A 12,920-nucleotide genomic window follows, 5' to 3' on the forward strand; every position below is an offset into this window, starting at 1 on the left:
ATGGTCATGCCTTTCTGACTTTGCAACGCACACCTGCAACGTTCGGAAGAATGATGGATAATGTTCTGCGTGGCCTCAAATGGAAAATCTGTCTTTGCTATCTTGACGACATTGTGGTGTTCGCCCCTGATATCGCAACGCACCTGCTCCGCCTCCAGCACGTACTCCCTTGTTCGACCAACGCCGGGTTGCAACTTAATCTAAAGAAGTGCCCATTTGCTGTTCGTCAGCGCACAATTTTAGGCCATGTCGTGTCAAAGAGCTGCGCAGTTTTATCGGCCTCTGCTCTTACCTCCGGAGGTTCGTTCGAAACTTTGCGTCAATTATATCGCCTCTCACGCGGCTCCTTGGTGGCACTAGAGATCTCTCAACATGGTCTCCAGCTTTTGACGACGCCTTCACAACCTTGTGGCGTCTTCTCACAATGCCACCCATTCTTCGCCATTTTGACCCTCAAGCGCCAACCTAAATCCATAACGATGCAAGCGGTGTAGGCCTTGGCGCGGTGTTGGCACAGCGTCAGCCTGGCCACACAGAATACGTCATGGCATACGCGAGTCGCACGTTAACCAAGGCGGAGGCCAATTACAGCATTACAGAAAAGGAGTGTTTGGCCATTGTGTGGGCGCTTGGCAAGCTTCGCCCATATTTATACGGCCGATTGTTTGACGTAGTGACCGACCACCACGCACTATGTTGGCTGTCGACGCTCAAAGATCCATCGGGCCGCCTTGCCCGCTGGGCATTGCGAATCCAAGAATGACATCCGCGTGGTTTGCCGTTCCGGGCGAAAGCACTCCGACGCTGACGCGCTATCCCGATCACCGCTTCCCTCGAATGCGAGTCACGACTCCTCCTGCGAGTGCACATTATCCTCTCTGGACGTTGACACTATCCCTGCTGCACAGCGTAATGATCCCTGGACTGCATCTCTGATCGACCTTCTCTCGGATACGTCGTAAGTTCCGGCGTCACGTACGCTTCGGTGTCAAGTTACTCATTTTGCGATTCCAGACCAGCTACTATATCGACGCAACTATGCCCCAGAGGGACGCACCTGGTTACTCATCATTCCTAGAATCTTGCGATCAGAGCTCTGCTCCTCTTTCCACGTCGACCCTCAGTGTGGCCACGCGGGAGTCTTCAAGACCTACGAAAGACTTCGACACCGTAATTACTGGCGGGGAATGTACAATTTCGTCCGAAAGTTCGTCCGCTCTTGTCATGAGTGCCAACGCCGCAAAGCGCCACCGCACAACTCCGCGGGTGAACTACAGCCTTTACAATGCCCATTCCGACCCTTTGATTGCGTAGGCATAGATCTCTACGGGCTACTTCCGTTGACTCCTACCGGCAACAGGTAGATAATCGTTGCGGTAGACTACTTAACCCGTTATGCGGAGACTGCTGCTCTACCAAATGCTACAGCGCAGGAGGCCACCAATTTCATACTTCGCCGTTTTCTTCTTCGTCATGGAGGTCCACGTGAACCTTTAAGCGACAGAGGCTGCGCCTTCTTATCTGAAGTCATCGAACAACTGCTTGCTGAATGCGCTATTGTTCATCGTAAATGCACTGCTTATCACCCACAGACTAACGGTACCACGGAACGCTTTAATCGAACTCTTGGTGACATGCTCGCCACGTATTTCCCACTTGATCACTCTAACTGGGGCCTAGTTCTTCCATTTGTCACCTACGCCTATAACACCCTACTAAGGCCACTACCGGATTCTCACCGTTTTGCCTTCTTTACGGCCGTCATCCCTCGCACACAATCGACACCATTCTGCACAACTCGCCGCACCAGTGCGAATGCCTGCGGATCTCGGAAGCCGCCAGACACGCCGAGGAATGTCGCCAGCTGGCTCGCCGATTCACCTCGGACGACCAGAACCGTCAAAAAGCCGTTCACGATGGCCTGAACTCGACTTCGCGACTTTTCTCCCGGGCACTCTCGTCTGCTTGTTAGTGCCACACCGCACGCATGGGCTCGCTTCAAAACTCCTTTCGAAGTACGACGGGCCATACCGCGTTCTCGAGGGAATATCGCCCGTTAATTACCTGGTTGAGCCGCTAACGCCGCCATCCGACATGCGACGTCGTAACCGCGAAGTCGTTCACGTTCAGCGTCTCAAGCCGTATCACCATGCTACCGTCCTTCCAGGAAACTAAGTCGCCAGGAAGGCTCCTTTATTTCCGTGGGGCCATTGTAAGGAAGATAACGAACGTGCGCACAGAGTCAGCAGCGTCGGCAGCATCAAGCGCGCAGCAGAGGCTCGAGCTCGGGGACTGCTCGGTGCATCTGCGAACTCAATAAATCTCCTTTCCTATATATATATATATATATATATATATATATATATATATATATATATATATATATATATATATATATATATATATATGTATATATATATATATATATTGGAAACTGATCTTCGCAGACCGTTCCATCCTGGATCGCTCTGCCTCCGCTACTCTGTCCGCGTTGACACCCAATGCCAACAACGGCAGCTTCACTACACTGCATATAATATAAGTTCCCATTTGACTTCTCTGTAGTACATGTTCGCTTTTCGTACGTTTTACCACAAAGCCCGACATGGAGGGCTGTTTCCAAGGGGAGCGGAGGTCAGTTTAGCGGCATCTACCTAACCTCCCTCCAACCCGGCACCTTCCGGCTCGGAGGGAAGTTGGGCAGATGCCGCTTTAGCGGGAATAGACCGATATACGACATCAAGTTCTTTTATTGAATGTCTTAGTGACATGCTGATTTCTTGAAAAATATTCATTGGAGGCTATACGGAAGTTCACGTTGACGACTGGGCGGAGAAGGCATACTCAGAGCGGGCCCAGGTGGCACTCATCCTGTAAAATACGCCTGCCTTCCGGATCACCCAATCGCCATTGCAATAAAATAGGCTGAAAAATGCGTCAGTGAAATTGATCTTTGTCACGACAGATCAAGGTTTAGGTTGCACATTATTAACCATTACAGTCTAGTGCTGCCAATGTTTTAGGAAGCGCATCACTGAAGTGAGACAAGAAAAGTCACTAAAACTCTCGCTATAACTGTGAAGTGGATATTAAGAATGTAGGTATTTTGAAACACACTAATATAAGCTAACGTTAAGTAGATAATTTACCTAGACGTGTCCCGTTGGTCTAATGTTCGTGCAGCTGAAAGAAAGCGATGAATTTACCAACAGAGTATAGAGAGCGTTAGCTTTATTTTTATTAATGTATTTGCTACAGAACATCAATGTTTCGAATGAAAGCATCAAAGAATCAGAATATCAAAGAACATCAAAGTTTCGAACATGTGTAGTTGGATGTGACATTTTATTCGTATTCGATATTGAACTATTCGGTATTTTCGAATATCGAAATTCACCAAATATTTCGCAACAACGGACTGTTCAAATCGGGTTACTGTTCTCCACCTGCTGAACAAACTATCGCAAATTATAATCATCCTAAGTAAAACAGGGACACGGTTTTTGACGCAATGCAGAAACCATATCGGTAATATAAGCTCTGTTTTCGGTTTTGCGGGACCCGCAGTTGTTGCTTAGTGCCTACGGTGTTGGGCTGCGAAGCACGAGGTCGTGGGGTCAAATCTTGGGCCATGGTGGCCGCATTTCGATGTAGGCGAAAACATACGTGTACTTAGACTTAGGTGCACGTTAATGAACCCCAGGTGACCCAAATCGTCAGAGTCCTCGGACGCTACAGCGTGCCTCATAGTCAGATCGTGCTTCTGGCAGGTAAAACCCCATGGTTTAGTTTTTTTATGCGGTGGATGTTTTGCGCTGGTTAACACTTCTTGGGTTAGATCTTGTATGCATTCATAAATACCCAAGAGAGCATGGACGCAAGGACTGCCGTCGTCGCCGTAGCACAATTTGTAGAGCAACGTGCGCGTAATGCAGAGATTATGGATGCGGCTCTCACCGTCACCCCCCCTCCCCCCCCAAGTTGAGTTGTCCTTCATTTCCCATTAGCTTCTCATGTTTGCACTTCAATTAGAAACTACAAATAATTTATCCTATGCTTTCCGTTTCTTCATTATCTCTTGTTTTCATATGGTTTTGACTAACAAATACGTTCGAGTGTTCTTACAAAACCAGGCCCCTCGGCTCCCCTTCTTTTCGTCCAGTACTTGACAATCGGCTATATTGTACTCAAGGCTTAACGATTAGTCTTTCTTGCACCCTAGTCATGTAGGGGTTTTATCTCGTACGTAGGAACCAATGATGTTTCTTCTTGTAAAATGCTCTGTATTATTTCTAGGGAACACAAATACTTCCCTAGCGTTTTATTTTCTTTTTCCATGACTTCTGATATTTTTTCAACAACTACTTGTTATGCGTTTTTGAAAAGTTGGTTAGTGTCAACTTGGAAGGGTTTAAGGAAAAGCCAGTCAAAAAACACAAAGAACAAGAGGAGTGGTTCACACCACAACGTACAACCCCGGCGCGCTTACTTGAAAAAGAATTTGCATTTCTAGGTTGGTCACGATAGATGCGATATCTTGTCTTTTCATGCTCTGTGATTAGCGATGATGTGGTTTCGCATGCTCTGCTGGCTTTGATGGGACTACGCCTTTTCTAATAAAGCTCAGTTGATAGTCCAGTCGTTGTGGTGTGAGCCTCTCCTCTTGTCCTTTGTGTTTTTTGACTGGTTTTTTCCCTAATGTATGTACCAACTGGCCCGGATTTCAAGCCTTCTGCAAAGCATTTCTTGGAAGGCTTGTTTGCCACAAGGCTTAAAGATGTCAAGCGGCGATTCATGCAGGTCTTATCATGACTGTTGTGATCGTGTGTTTAAAACGAACCTAATTGTGCGTGATAGTTGACTATCTATTAAGTGCAAGCATGTTCCTAATTATACTGAAACAAATATTCTTGCTGTAAATATATGCGTTTGCGCTTGTCTATTCAATATTCGATACTTGCTATTCGTATTCGATTCGTATTTGAAAAAGACGATATTCGATCGTGCTATCTCTAATATTTACATAATGGATTATGACAGCTTCAAATTTTTATTATCTTCAGATTGGAAGCTTACAAACAGAGCACGATTCAAAAGAACACAAGCAACGTAGCTTTAGTATAAAAACGCATTTAGTCTGCAATATTGTCCCTAAAATTCGTGTGCTTGTCGACATTCGTGGTAGCAGAAGTAGATTCAGTGGAACGCGCTTGGCCATGTGTTTTTAACATGGCAATGACAATTACACGAGCTTTATACAATTTAAATACCATATTTTCGCCCTTGATATATAGCTTAAAGCCGCCGTGAAGTGCTGATTGGTCCGAAAGGCGTGAGAAACGGAAGCGATTTGTTCATTCACACGTGAACGAGCTAAGCCCTTCCGATATTTACGCTTTTACGCTATCACTGTCTTATTCATATGCTGTGTTCTGAATTTAAATAGAAAATTTATTCCACTTGGCTTGGTAAATTAGTTCTCTGACATGCTTGCCAAGCGTCTACAAATGGATTTGGGGACGCCGCTGAACTCGCAACATTTAAAAGCTGTTTGTTCACATACAGGTGTAGGTGTTGTAATTGCCAATTATATGTATATACAAGAAATTTTGTAAATAATAAATAAACTTTAATTTTGTGACCACAATGTCAAGGCTGCGGTGACCACAGGCGCTATAACGTAAAACTATTCAAAACTTTTTCTATTCCAATTCTGCAATCAGCCCACCGCGATTGGTCAAAAACTTTTTTGGACCACTCCCACTTCACCTGTCTGTTACGCGACGTCACGAAAACCGCGATAGCTCCCCATCTGATATGACGTGTACACACTGATTATGCATAGTTTGACCGACAAAACAAAAATAGTTATTTCCGATTCGACGCCTTTTTGCGATTAGCCCTCGGCTATTGGTCAAAAGTTTTCGGGATCCACCCACTTCACCTGCCTCTCATGCGACGTCACAAAATCGCAAAAACTTACCGCGTCCAAGTGACGCGTACACGTTAAACATTCATTATTATGCTCAACAAAACTGATTTTTTCTCTGAATAGCCGCAGGTTGCCCCGTTCCGAAAGGAATAAAAGATGGCTGCCGCCGATCGCTCCGGCACTGGCTACTCGCTCCTGCCGGAGAGCATGGGTTTATTTGCGTGTTATAAAACTTTTTGCGTGGCCGCATAACGTTTTCGAGCACTTTCGGCACGTTTATGACCTCATTATGCCAACTCTTCTTTGCTGATTATCCCTTTTAGCGTCATTCTTCAGCATCCGTTGCATGCCGCCGCGAATGTCGACGAGCCACCGCAAGCTAAGTAAGAGAAAGCGGACCAATCGCAGACGCCGGCACCACCCTCTTCATCCGGTTATCAATATTCAGTGCAGTGGCTCGGTCCCATCGAATCCCTCTACACTTGAGCGTGCTCCTCGCCTCTTGTGAACCAATTAAATAAGACAAGCCGCTCAGGGCGGGCAATGTTATTCGTTTGTCAAGCAAACAAAAGTGACCTCCTATGAGAGAGAGAGGCTCTTGTTGGGGAAGGAAATAATTGGGTTAAGGTGCAGTGCAGTAACTGTCTCTCAGATGAGGACACCTCAACCGCACTGCACCGGGGGGATGGGGTAGAAAAGAGTGGTTAAAGGGACAGGGAAGCAGCAGCAGCGGTCGAAACACCGTAAGCGTGAGGAGGGGGCTCAGAGGCGATCGGCCAGGGCGATGTCCTCGGCGAACACCAGAATCGCTCGGAAGAGGCGCTTCTGGCTCGAGATGCAGCCTGAGGGGTGCAGCAGATTGTCCACCGTTGCACAGGGATGTTTGTGCGTATGGTAGACTTTTGCGAGGGCCGCGCGCGCATTCGAAAAAGTCGGGCACTCACACAGCAAATGTTCCAACGTTTCGGTCGCGCCGCAGTCCCGGCAGAAAGGGGAGAGGGCTCCTTGGAGGCGATGCCTCCTCTCGGCGGGCCAGACGGAACCGGTCCGCAAGGCGAGGAGGAAGGCGCGCTCGCGCCTAGTGAAGCCGGCCTCCGGGAGATGGCGTGGCGGGCGTCCCCGCGCAACGCGGTCGTCAGGATGGCGCAGGGCGAGCTCTCGGCGGATCCTGAGCGGCGCGGTGTCGAAGTCGCTGACCCGCTGCGTAATCGGCGTGTTCTGATCGTGTGCGCGTCGCGCAAGCTTGTCGACGGCCTCATTCCCGGCGACGCCAACGTGCGAAGGCACCCACTGCAGCCGTAGATCCAGTCCTCGCTGCTGCAAGGCATGGAGTCTGCACGCAACACGCTGGGCGAGCAGTGGGGCGCGCTCCTCGAGGAGAAGCTGCTGCAGTGCGGGTCTCGAGTCTGTGAGAATCGCCGCGCGAGCGATGTGCGGCGATTGCTCGAGCGCGTCCGCAGCCAGATGTATGCCCGCGAGCTCAGCGATGGTGGAGTTGGCTCGGCAGGGCAGGCGGCACTGGCTTTCGAGGGCGAGGCTCGGGGCGAAGTAGGCAGCAGTCGCGGAGCCGTCCTCAAGTACCGAGCCATCCGTGTACAGGTGCGCTCTCCCTGCCAGGTCGTCCCCAAGTAACCACGGATATCCGTGGGACGTCCACCATAAGTCCCAACGTCCATCCATCCGGATATCCAACACGGACGTCCGTGGGACGTACAGGAGAAGTCCATATCCTGTTTGGATGTCCGAAGGACATCCCACCGGGATGTCCATGGGACATCCCATTTTGAACGTCCGCTGGCTGTCCATAAATAGGCATGCCCAGGATATACACTAGTGAGTTATATATAAACTAGCATAAATATATTGCCGGAAATTTTAGTTTGTTCATATTATATTTGTTTATTTTTGTTCTCTATCGGACACAGTTCATTCTTTTTTCAAAGCAATATAAATATATTTCCAACTTGATATCAATTCTGCCCACTTTAACATCGCAGTATTAAAATACGATTTTTTTTTTCTATCGGTGGGTCATACAAACAATTTGTAGTTTGCTTTAAAAAAATGCTTGTGGATGACTAGCAGAATATATAAGCGCCCATTTGAAGCCACTTATTCGACCTAGAGCCAAGCACTCAAGTTATCCCTCATTATGAAAAGTTCCTGATCATAGAGTTTTGGTCCTGACCTCCGAACATGTAGGTTCAGGTTTATCATTGAAACAGGAAGTAAAACACGTTGTTGGGCTAGTTGGTGCATTGTATTAAGAAAAAAAACAGCAAAAAAAAAAGACGGACACAGGAAACATACACAAGACAGGACTCTTCCAGCCTCTTTCCTGTCTTCTCGTATGTTTCCTGTGTGCGCCTGTTTTTGGCTGGTTTCTTAAAACAGGAAGTTGTCTGCAGTGTTCAATTGTGCATACAATAATATCATTATAGGTAACAAAAACAAATCTCAAAGGCTACGCTTTTGGTGGCTGCGTGCGTTGAAAGCGATTACGAAAGCTATAATGCGTCAGAGCCGCCATGCATTGACAGTAATCTCAAAGGCTATGTTTTTCTGGCGCCGACAGCTTTAGCAGAAACTAAAAACTCGAAAATCAGATACCAAATATTCCCAGAATAAGTAAATATTTCACTGTGTAATAATAGAATATTTTAAAAACCTATTTATGTTTGCGTAGACGCACGTGGAAGTGTTACAACCTTGGCAAAGCAGAACGCTGCAGTCATCCAATCCAATCCAAGCTCTAGCCATCGTCGCCACGCCATTTTTCATTCTGCGATCGTTTTAAGGGCAGCGGAGCAGCGTTTGTCACCTTCCGTGCCTGCCGAAGTCTCCTACTCAGCTACCAAGGTATGACAGCTACATCGATTTCTTTTTTAATTCGTTTGGGTATTGAAATGTGTTTTCTTCACAGGTGCCAGGATGCCTAGACTGCGGGAGAAGCCGCACGCGCGAAAAAGAGCGTCGCTGGAAACAAAGACGATATTCGAGGACTTCGGATCTCGCACCGGCAGCCAGCAGTCAACAGCTCGAGAATTCGCAACTCTAGAACTGTGCAGTGGCGCGCATACCCCGCACGCATGCATTAACATGTGCGTTCGGGCTGTCCCTGCAAACATTTGCACGCCTTGTGATGCTGGTCGCTGCACCGAGGCGACATCGGAAGTTCAGGACGGTGGTTGTGACACTACGCGCACTAAGGACAATGTGCCTTGCTTCCCTGATGGATATACTCTACGTGACGCTTCGGATGGTTCACTTCGCTGTGAGAACGGAACAGGATCCCTTAGGAGAGGTGTACGCACAAGTCAATGCGGGTTTTCTGGTAAGCAGGACCCCGGAGTCTACGTTTGCTTTAGCTACCGCGGACTCTTCATCGGCGCCCTTTGATTCTCCTGGCAAACAGCTTCTCCTGGCTAATGCGCTCATGATCAGAGCTGTAGCCGTCAGTAGCGGCAAGATCGCCTGCTGATCTCTACGAAAAATAAAAAGCTCCTTTTAAAAAAGTGAAGAATATATTAGTTGTTTTTATCTACGAGTTTGTTTAATATCGTGAGAATATGGTCACTACGGCCACGGCGGGGACATTGTAAACGAGAGTATGCATTCAATGGCCAAGTGAGTTTTAATAATTGTAAGAACGCACTACGCCACGAGAAAGAGCTATTGTTTAAAGAAAGTGAAGAATATATTGATTGTTCTTCAGTAATAGTTCGTTTAGCCACGTCAGAATGTGGAGACATTGGGAACGAGAGTACGCATTTGACGGCAAGTTGACTTACGAGAACGCACTACGTCGCGAATAACATTTAAGCTGCAATACCATTAAGCATGTCCGTGTGGCACCCCGCGAATGACAAGTTTAAGGCATTAGCCAGTTAATGTCATTTTTTGTGCCCGTGTCGCAGAGTGCTAGTGAAGTGATGTAGTCAAGATTAATTCCTTCATGTCATTTCTGTTGCTTTCGCTGCTTAATAATGCTAATTGATGTGTTTTTGCTCTTTCTTTTTATTCCATGCTGCAAACTCAAATGTCAAAGCAGGGTGGGCAATAAGTATTTTTGTTCTGCTGTTCTCTACCTTGTTGTTGGGCTATTGAAATTGCAAGTTTTCTTCTTTATCCGTGTATTTATTTGTTCTTTGAACAGTACGCATATATCTGCTTATTGGTCTTTTTATGTATATGTATAAGGTGACAATAAACGTTTAATTGTATTTGGAAGTTGGTGTAAGTTCATTTCTCGTTTATTTAAAACAAGAATGCATTCAAGCATTAGACCAATGTAATATATATAATGGTCCGGTGCTTGAATGTGTCCCGGCCACTATTGTCGCTTCAAGGCATGTGTATATCTGGAATATCCCCGGGAAGACACACACACACACACACACACACGCACACACACATATATATATATGAATAAATATATATATATGAATATATATATTTATATATACATATATATATATATATATATATATATCCTGAACGTCCCCTGAATGTCCATGCTGGATGTCCGCGTCGGACGTACTACGGATGCCAAAGCAATTACCTTTGGATTTCCCAGGGACGTCCCTCGGACGTACGTCGGACATTCATGGATATCCCACGGACATCCCGAATATCCAGAAAGGACGTCCGTCGGACGTCGCCCGGATATCCGTGGTTACTTGGGTCCTGTATCCTCGCTGCAGCCTCCTGCACGATGGCACATAGAGGCGTGCGTTGCTTGGAGCAGACGCCTGGTAGTTCGAGACACACGTCCAGGGGCACTGCGAGGCTCGGTGGCGGCCAGGCTGGTGGTGGATCCGGCGGATCAGCCACAATGTTCGTAAACAGCTGCAGCATCTTGCCCACACGTGATGCAGGGAGATCCCGTATGAGCGACAGGATGGGGCCCGTGCCGGGGGCTCTAGAGAGGCGCTCAATATGGCCGAGCGCGCGGAGATCAGCCGTCAGTAGGGAGTTTTAGTGCTGGGGACGCAAGCGGCTTGCGTACGCAAGAACTAGGGGCGACGTTACTGCGCGTGCGCAGACCGCTACGTCTACTTGCGTCCTTGGGTTGTTGGAGCGGCCGAAAACATCGCTACCCCTAAGAGGTCACGTTACCCACGTGACTCTTGCGGTGTAGGAGAACTTACGAGTAGCTAGCGGGTAGATAATCTAATAAATCTTTCGCCAAGTGTCGACAGACGTCGTTTTTATGTGTATTAGAGAGGTTTAGCGTGTATGGTATTCGGATAAACGCAGTTGGGGTGTTGGGGCGGAGCCATAAACGGGAGCGTTCTGCTTGGTGCATCCACCTGGCGGCGCAAAGCTCAAATCGACAAAAGCAGCTAATATTGCTGTAACCAAGTCTATTCTACTTCGCTGCTGGTGTAAATTATCGGCACTGGCTTAATTGTGTTGCTGCCAAAAATTTATACCCGCAGCAAAGTAAAATACACTTGGTTACTGCAATATTAGCTGTTTTTGTCTGTTTGAGCTTTGTGCCACCAGGTGGCAGCACCATGCAGGCCGTTCTAGTTCATGGCTCCGCCCCAACGCCCCAGCCTGCGTTTACCCGATTACCGGACCCTGTAAACCTCTCTATTAACTGCTTCTAATAAAAAGAGTTTAATGTACTTTACTTCATATGCTTCATTTCATATTTTATAACATGACAACGCAGCAACGATCAGACGTTGGTGGTGCTGCGAGCGCATGCGACCTCATTGCGGTTTGCGTTTGGGGCCGCTAACCTATAACACGTTTGTGCTTGCGTACTCAAACGCACCCAAGCGCTTGGGGCCCCAACGCCTTGCGTCCCCAATACTAAAACTCTCTAGTGAAGGGGGCCAGGCGCCAGTTTCGGCGAGCGTCTCTGCCACTCGCGACATGCGGGGGAGGCCGTGGCACTCACGAAGCACCCTGCGATGGTCGCGGTGAACGGCGCGCCACAGGGAGTCGCGCGCATGACAGAGCGGCAGCACGTAGAAAACCCGCGATAGCGCCATCGCTCCATAAACACTGACGGCGAAGGAAGGGGCGCAGCCCTGCCCGCGCGCGAGGAGGCGGCGAACCGCACGTTCCACAGGGAGAGAGGCGGCGCGTAGGCGTTTCACTTCCGCGACCCAGGTGAGGCGATGGCCGATAGTCAGACCAAGGTAGCACACCGTCGGTTCCCAGCTCAGTGGCACACCATCGATGACCACACGGCCGGTGTGGCGGCGTGCGGCAGCGCGAGGGTGCACCATTATCGCTCACTCTTGGTCGATGACAGCTCCAGGCCGATGGCACGGAGGAAGCCGGCGACGGAATCCAGGGCCGCCTGTAGTCCGCGTCGCATCTCGGTGATGGCGGACATCGGCCCCCGGACGTAGAGTGCGACGTCGTCCGCGTACACAACAGCGCGCACAGGGAAGCGGCCAGCTTTCGGTATGCACTCGATGATGGGAGCGAGGGTGAGGTTAAACAGAAATGGGCTCAACACACTACCCTGAGGCACACCGGTGGTCACTGGCCGAGGCGAGCTGGTGGCCCTGCCGACGCGGACGGCGAACTTCCTTTCGGCAAGGAAAGCCCGCACGTAGGCAAGCAGGTTGCCCGCAACACCGAGGGCTCGCACAGCACAGATGACGGATTCGTGCGGGAGAGTGTCAAAAGCGCTGCGCACGTCGAGGAGGAGAAGGAACGCGGCCTCTCCGGCGCGCCTGGCCTGCTCCTGCGTGCCGACAACAACGGCGAGGCAGTCTGCAGTGGAGCGCTGTGCTCGGAAACCGCACTGTTCTGGCGGAAAGGCACCGCGGGCGTGCGCAATCCACTGGAGTCTGTGCAGTGCCATCGCCTCCATGGTCTTTCCCGGCACAGATGTTAGCGAGACCGGCCTGTATGAGGCGAGCTCGCGTGAGGGTTTGCCGCGCTTCAGAACCGGCACCACGACAGCAGAGCGCCACAACTCCGGCAGGGAGCCCTCACGGAAGACGGCGTTGTAGGCGTC

The 12,920-nt window shown here is 49.1% G+C and overlaps 1 long non-coding RNA gene across 1 annotated transcript; it reads left to right on the top strand.

Annotated features, from left to right (window-relative positions):
* Positions 1-7,948: 7,948 nt before the first annotated feature.
* On the top strand, positions 7,949-10,162 carry LOC139053407 (uncharacterized). The gene is made up of 2 exons (XR_011510456.1): positions 7,949-8,791; positions 8,856-10,162. It is a non-coding gene; the product is annotated as an uncharacterized lncRNA (long non-coding RNA).
* Positions 10,163-12,920: the final 2,758 nt, after the last annotated feature.

Source organism: Dermacentor albipictus, unplaced genomic scaffold (genome assembly GCF_038994185.2).
Source record: "Dermacentor albipictus isolate Rhodes 1998 colony unplaced genomic scaffold, USDA_Dalb.pri_finalv2 scaffold_112, whole genome shotgun sequence".
Classification (NCBI taxonomy): domain Eukaryota; kingdom Metazoa; phylum Arthropoda; class Arachnida; order Ixodida; family Ixodidae; genus Dermacentor; species Dermacentor albipictus.